Raw genomic sequence first — 7,280 nt, 5'->3', positions numbered from 1 at the left:
TTTCAACTTCTGGCAATCAAATAAAATAAGGTACGGGGACATGTTGTAAATATGTTAACTCCATTTCCAATATTACAAAAAAAGTTTATGAAAAACACATTGTTTCGTATATACTTTGCTAAAAGTTGAACAATATATTCTGTTTACACACCAAAGGTTCTTTGTAACATAAGCCTTAGCTAAAGACTGCCTGCTGTTGCCATCACTGTGTAGAGGATATACGTAATGCATTTTCTTATGAATAAGTCCTCAGTCTGTTAATGCAGTAAGCCAATAATGGAGAATGAACTGTCTCAGACAGGCACACATATAACAAACTAAGATACTACATATATGTGGTAGATCATGTCTGTTTATATGAATGGTTTTGAGAAATTGTAACAAGAAGCAATATAAATCTTTATTTCTTCATGCAAAGGATCTTAGATGTGCTACTATGTAAGTGATTTGTTTCATAATTGTTTAGAGCCAATAGGCTTAGGAAATTCTTTATAATAAAAACAGACCATGCTGTTTGCTTTCTACTTTTTGGAGAATGAACATGTAAACTCAATATGTAAAATGCATATACTTTAATTTACAATTACTCACACACATTTAAAGAGTTTTTGAAAATATATTTTAAAGACTGAAGCAATGACACAAGAACATGATAATAAATATTTATAAATTAATATTCAAAGTTGTGTATTACGTTCATCACTTTCAGAAAACAGTGCCTTTTATTGTTTTTCTTATTTTCTCTAGTATTACGCTGTATAAATCTGATAATCATTGAGAACATAAATACTGTTATTGCAACAACCCAAATCGTAACATACATAGAGCTACTTAACCATAATGCATTACTCTGAACAAGTTCCATATGAACTCAATAAAGACTAATTGAAATAGATAGTACTGGATGGCAAAGATAATGATAACAATGGCAGCAGTGGTACTAATAAAGCCAACATAATCAATAACAAGATATTGTCATAAAACAACTTGGTGCTTAAAGAAATTGCTATGTTACTCTAAAGAAAGCTATTATCCAACAAGTTTAAAAAAACAAAAACAGCATTTTTTTCTAAATCTATATAGCATGCTTCAACTTTGACCTTACAGAAATTCTATGTTTTTCAAAGTATTAGCCTCTCATTCACAAGTCTAATTAGAGCAGAAATTTTGGATCAGCATTATTTAAAAGCAAGTTGGTGACCTTACTCCTTTCCAGAGCTTTTTGGCTCCGTGAAAGTCTTTCTAACCATATATACCTGCCCTCATCCTGGTCCTTGTATTTATTATTGTTTTTGGTTTTGCCAAAAATATTCATTAATTTCTCCAAAACTGTCTCTAAAATTTTTGTAACTTTAAAAGTAAAATTAAAAATAATCTTGAAGTTCTGAACTTTACGTTTCAGAAACACTAATACTGTAATACTAAGACAGGAATAGACTTAAGCATCAGTGCAATATCTTTTTACAGTGAACATGAAAAGAAATTGATTTAAGCATTACTGCCCAAAGTTGGAAATTTTAGTGCTTTTATTTCTTACCGGACAGCTTCTAGAAAATAAATTTAAAATGGGAAATCTTCAAAAAGTATGGAGGTTTATTATTTTTATTTTTATTTTCATGTTTTGAGACAGAGTGTCGCTCTGCCGCCCAGCCTGGAGTGCGGTGGCGCCATCTCGGCTCACTGCAAGCTCCGCCCCCTGGGTTCCCGCCATTCTCCTGCCTCAGCCTCCCGAGCAGCTGGGGCTACAGGCGCCCGCCACAAGTCCGGGTAATTTTTTGTATTTTTAGTAAAGACGGGGTTTCACCGTGTTAGCCAGGTCGGTCTCGATTTTCTGACCTCGTAGTCCACCAGCCTTGGTCTCCCAAAGTGCTGGGATTACAGGCGTGAGCCACCACGCCTGGCCGATTTACTTTTTTTCATTTGCTTCTTACTTAACAGACCATTTCTTTTTCTTTTTTGGTTCGTTTGTTTGTTACTTAGACACACTGTCTGGGAAAGAGTGATTGAGAGAACGTTGGATACACTGGAGAGGGAATTCCAAGATTGAAATTCTCAGAGATGGGCAGCAAGGGGACGGAAAGTCACAGGACAGTAAACATCGCTGGAAACATCCCTTTTCTCCTCAGCTAGACGTGGGCTTGGATCCTGCACTTCGACTTCCTAGTTAGATGCCCCTGGGCAATTTAATGAACTTTTGAATTTGCTGTTCTTTAAATGAAAGTAAACATAGTTACTTTGTGTGCAAACGTCCTGTGACATTCTGTTTTACTGGGAAAGGATATCGTTGACTATCTGCTGTATATTTCATAAACGGATGTACTTTTGCATAATGTCTACTTTACTTGGTGGTACAACATAATGACTTGAGAAGACAAATACACAGAGGAAGATTTCTTGGGAGAGTTTACAACAGGGCCTTGTGACAAACATTATCAAAGCAATGACCTGATCCAATTCAGCAACTTCAGATGTACCACAAAGGAGGCAGAAGACATAGCAGAGTGGAGGTATTCGTTGGCCCCAGGTTGATTGATGGGAAAAGGGGCAAGGAGGAAGAATCAGTTTCCCAAAATTCCAGGTAAGACTGCTTCCAAATTGTGTTGATTTCCCCACAGCAGAAAATAATATATTTCATAATTGTGATGCTCCCTGTGTTAACAGAAAAACAATCAAAATGTAAGGAATGATAGTGGTCATAATGCAACCTCTAAAAAAACAAGGGCTGAACCCAATCTTCCACGATAAACATTTTAAGGAGTCAAGACTCAAAACCCAAGTGTCTTTAAGAAGTGAGAATTGAAAACTAGGAATGGAGAGAAATCAGAACTCTGTATTTGCATACTAGGCCAACTCTTTGGTTTCCTTGGTGGGTCTTTTATTATCCTCCTGGTCCTTCCTTTTCTCCCTTGAAAGTCCCTTTGTATGGTAAGGTGAGAGGATGAGGGTCTCTCCCAAATGATAGTTGTGTCCAATATTTTTCCCATTCACTACTAGATGGATACATGGAACATGGAAGCCTGCGTAACAGACAGAGAAGTGGAGGTTTGAGACTGGCAATGCTTTTTGCACCTAGTTCATTTAGCTTTTGGGGTTTGGTCTTTCAATATTATAGAAGTGATTCTGTAGCTTGGCTGGCAAGATGTGACATAGCATGCCAGGTTTCCTCAAAGGCATGGGATCAACCCACTGCATCTTCCTGGAAGATTCAGAGGTGGAGAAAATAATTTATATTAAAAAATATGGCAGAAAATTTGAAGTTCACATAAATGTTGTAAAAGCAAAGCTTTGAAAAAAATTTATATGTTTGGCGTGCTGCATTAGGCCCTGACTCTGAGGTCCTGCTATGGGCTTGGGCATGCAGGAGAGGTGGCAGAAATGCTTAGAGGCCATTGTCCCATATTAATAAACAGTACATGTTTTCTAGAGTTGCCCTTGAAATTTTCTCTATTAGGAAATGGAGCCATTCTCATTGATAACATGGAAATATCCATCCTGGCTGTCATCGTTATGACCAAAATTTATGTATGTTGTTGTATTTTGTAAAATGTAAAGCACAGAACACAGAAAAGGCTATATGATGTCAAATTTAAAGATACGTTTTCATTCTGAACTTGTTAACTTTATTAGAGAGAATACTCTTTAATCAAGTATATCTTTACAAAAATTATGAAGGTGTATAGGCAAGTATGTGTGTTTGTATATGAGTTATGGTGGACTAAATTCTTTTTTCTACAGAAATTAGTTCTTTTTTCTTTATGGTACATTCTCAAATTGAGTTATGACACATTAATGGACTCTACTATAAATAAACAGAATTTTAGTGCCTAAAACAATTTATGGTTCACATGGTAGGTGATACACCATTGTTTTCTTTTAATTGACTGATACTCCTCCATGAAAAATTTTATGAAACCTGTGGAAATGGAAAATTAGGAAAACTCGATTTGACAAACAGCTGCCTAAATTGCATTTCTCCACTCTTACAATTTTTATAATGCCATTAATGTTTACACATGCACAAGATACAGGAAATTCTCAAAAAGTTAAGCATTTGTTTAGGTTGATCTAATTGGTTTATTGGCTTAGCTACAAGAGCTTTTGAGAAAACACATGTGGAATATCTTAATGGTAGCTGTTTGTTTTAAGTTTCTTAAGTAAAATGCAGTCAGTAGTAAGTCAATTTTAAGGTTTTATAAATACTTTAAAAACCCTAAAAACATTTCCATGTTTTGATTTTATGTTTCTTTAACTTATATTGCAAATACTGTATTGAAAACTTGAAAAACATCATACATTCTCTCAGAGGTCACATATTCTCACAAGTGTTTCCAATAAGACATTCTACATACACATCAATGAAATGGAGCATTACATGAACGCACAGAAAGCCGAAGACCACTTCTGTTATCAGGTAAGCATTTTTACCAAATCCACAAGTGTATGAATGTTATCATTTAAGAATATTGTGCATGTAAAGAATTGATATACATATTTTAGGACTAAACACCTTCATAGGGGCTCTTCTCACCTCTTTTATTACATTGATTGCCACCTGATATGGTTTGTCCCCACTCAAAGCTCATGTCGACTCATAATCCCTAATGTTGGAGACTGAGCCTGGTGAGAGGAGATTGCATCATGGGGGTGGATGCATCGTGAATGGTTTAGCACCATCACCTTGGTGCTGTTATTGTGATAGTGAGTTCTGGCTGGGCGCAGTGGCTCAGCCTGTAATTCTAGCACTTTGGGAGGCCGAGGCAGGTGGGTCACGAGATCAGGAGATGGAGACCATCCTGGCTAACATGGTGAAACCCCATCTCTACTAAAAATACCAAAAAAAAAAAAAAAAAAGCCAGGCATGGTGGCAGGCGCCTGTCCTCCCAGCTACTCGGGAGGCTGAGGCAGGAGAATGGCGTGAACCCGGGAGGCAGAGCTTGCAGTGAGCCGAGATCGCACCACTGCACTCCAGCCTGGGCAACACAGCAAGACTCCGTCTCAGAAAACCAAAACCAAAACAACAAAAACAAATGAAAAAGATAGTGAGTTCTTACGAGACCTGGTTGTTTAAAACTGTGTAGCACCTCCCCAGCCTTCCTCCTGCAGCCACATGAGGTGCCTCGTTCCCCTTTGCCTTCCGCCATTATAGTGTGTTTCCTGTGGCCTCCCCAGAAGCCAATGCTCTCATGCTTCCTGTACAGCCTGCAGAGCCATGAGCCAATTAAACCTCTTTTCTTTATCAATTACCCAGTCTCAGGTGTTTCTTTATAGCAATGTGAGAATGGCCTAATTACCTAATTCCTTTCTCTTCCGGTGGTTTTGCTATTTTACCTTTGCTAGTCAGGCAAATATTTTCTAAAACGTCTTTCTTACCGTGGCATGACTTAGCCTTAGAGCCTCCATGAACCTCTGTCCCTACCACTTCAAGACCAAAAAACTCTGCTTGTATTTTCAACTTATAAAGTGTTTCTTGTCTTTACATATTTCTCAATTGTGTCCATATTTGTACTTCTCTGGTTAAAGACAATACTTTAATTTTCATTTTACTTCGGGTGAGACTTCAGTCTCACTTAAAATTCTTACTAATGCACGTAAAAATGGCAGATTTGGGGCCTTTCCCCATTAATGCAAGATCTGTGATTGATTGATTGATTTTTTGAGACTGAGTTTCACTCTTGTTGCCCAGGCTGGAGTGCAATGGTGCAATCTCGGGTCACCGCAACCTCTGCCTCCCGGGTTCAAGTGACTCTCCTGCATCAGCCTCGGGAGTAGCTTAGATTACAGGCATGAGCCACCGTGCTCGGCTAATTTTGTATTTTTAGTAGAGATGGGTTTTCTCTGTGTTGGTCAGGCTGGTCTCAAACTCCTGGTCTCAAACTCCTGGTCTCAGGTGATCCACCCGCCTCGGCCTCCCAAAATGCTGAGATTACAAGTTTTTTTTTTCTTCTAAATTAGAGTCTCACTCTGTCTCCCAGGCTGGAGTGCAATAGCGTGATCTTGGCTCATTGCAACCTCTGCCTACTGTGTTCAAGTGATTATCCTGCCTCAGCCTCCCAAGTAGCTGAGATTACAGGCACCCACTGCCACGCCTGGCTAAGTTTTATATTTTTAGCAGAGACAGGGTTTCACTATTTTGGCTAGGCTGATCTTGAACTTCTGGCCTCAAGTGATCCACCTGCCTTATCCTCCCAGAGTTCTAGGATTACAGGCATAAGCCACTGTGCCTGGCAGACCTGTGAATTTATATAGAATTGTACATTACAATCATGGATTTGTTGTAACTGAAAAACTGTGATAAACTGAATATGACTTCAAAAAAGCCAATGATCATGATTGCTAATAGAAGCGTAATGCTGAGCCTAGCAAGTGGATTTGGTAAAAATGCTTACCTGATAATAGGTGTGGCCTTTTACTTTCCATTCATTCACTGTAATGCCTATTTATTAATATATATTTTCAGTGTATTATTGGGAACAATTGTTAATGTATTTGACGTCTGAGAGAATATATGATATTTTTCAAGTCAAGACAGCATTTGCAATATAAAGTAAAGAAGCATAAAATTAAAACATGAAAATCCTCTTGGTTTTTTAAAACAAAAACTTAAAAAATATTGGATATTGGTCTCCTAGAACTTGCATTATGTTCTAATCCTTTATTCCAGCAAAGTGTTAATGAAATAAACATGAGGGTTATTCACATAAGTCCTCCTAGAACTTTTGCTATGTTCTAATCCTTTATTCCAGTGAAGTGTTAGTGAAACAAACATGAGAGTTATTCAGATAAATAAAAATGTTAACTTAAACCCATTTATTTTCTATTCATACAGTACAGTAGCTTAACATGGATTTTATGTATTATACTCTTTCAAAAAACCTAAATACACTAAAAATTAGGAAACAAATTAGAGATGGAACTTTTGTCTTTATACCTTCTGTTGTTCAAGAACAATTATATTTAAGTTCAAAAACGTAGTATTTTGATGTATAAGATCATCACCATCATCACAGAGGTAGAAATATATTCATTCCTATATTCATTCATATGCAACTATGAGATGAAATGTTTTTTCAGTAACTTAAGACTTTAGAGGTCCATTGGTAACTTAGCTATTTACAAACGCACATAACTAAACAGTTTTTCAGTGTGTAGATGGCCAAGATATGTAGTTGGGCATGGCATTATTTGACATGTTTGAAAATTGACAATTCGTGCTAAGTGCTGTAGGTTTTAATAGTTGAGTGACGTTTTTAGTTCATTTGGCCAATACACAACTTCTTCAT

The sequence above is a fragment of the Colobus angolensis genome, unplaced genomic scaffold (genome assembly GCF_000951035.1).
Source record: "Colobus angolensis palliatus isolate OR3802 unplaced genomic scaffold, Cang.pa_1.0 Scaffold13, whole genome shotgun sequence".
In the NCBI taxonomy this organism is placed as follows: domain Eukaryota; kingdom Metazoa; phylum Chordata; class Mammalia; order Primates; family Cercopithecidae; genus Colobus; species Colobus angolensis.
The sequence above is the reverse complement of the archived record's forward strand: the minus strand, read 5'-3'. Positions refer to the sequence as shown.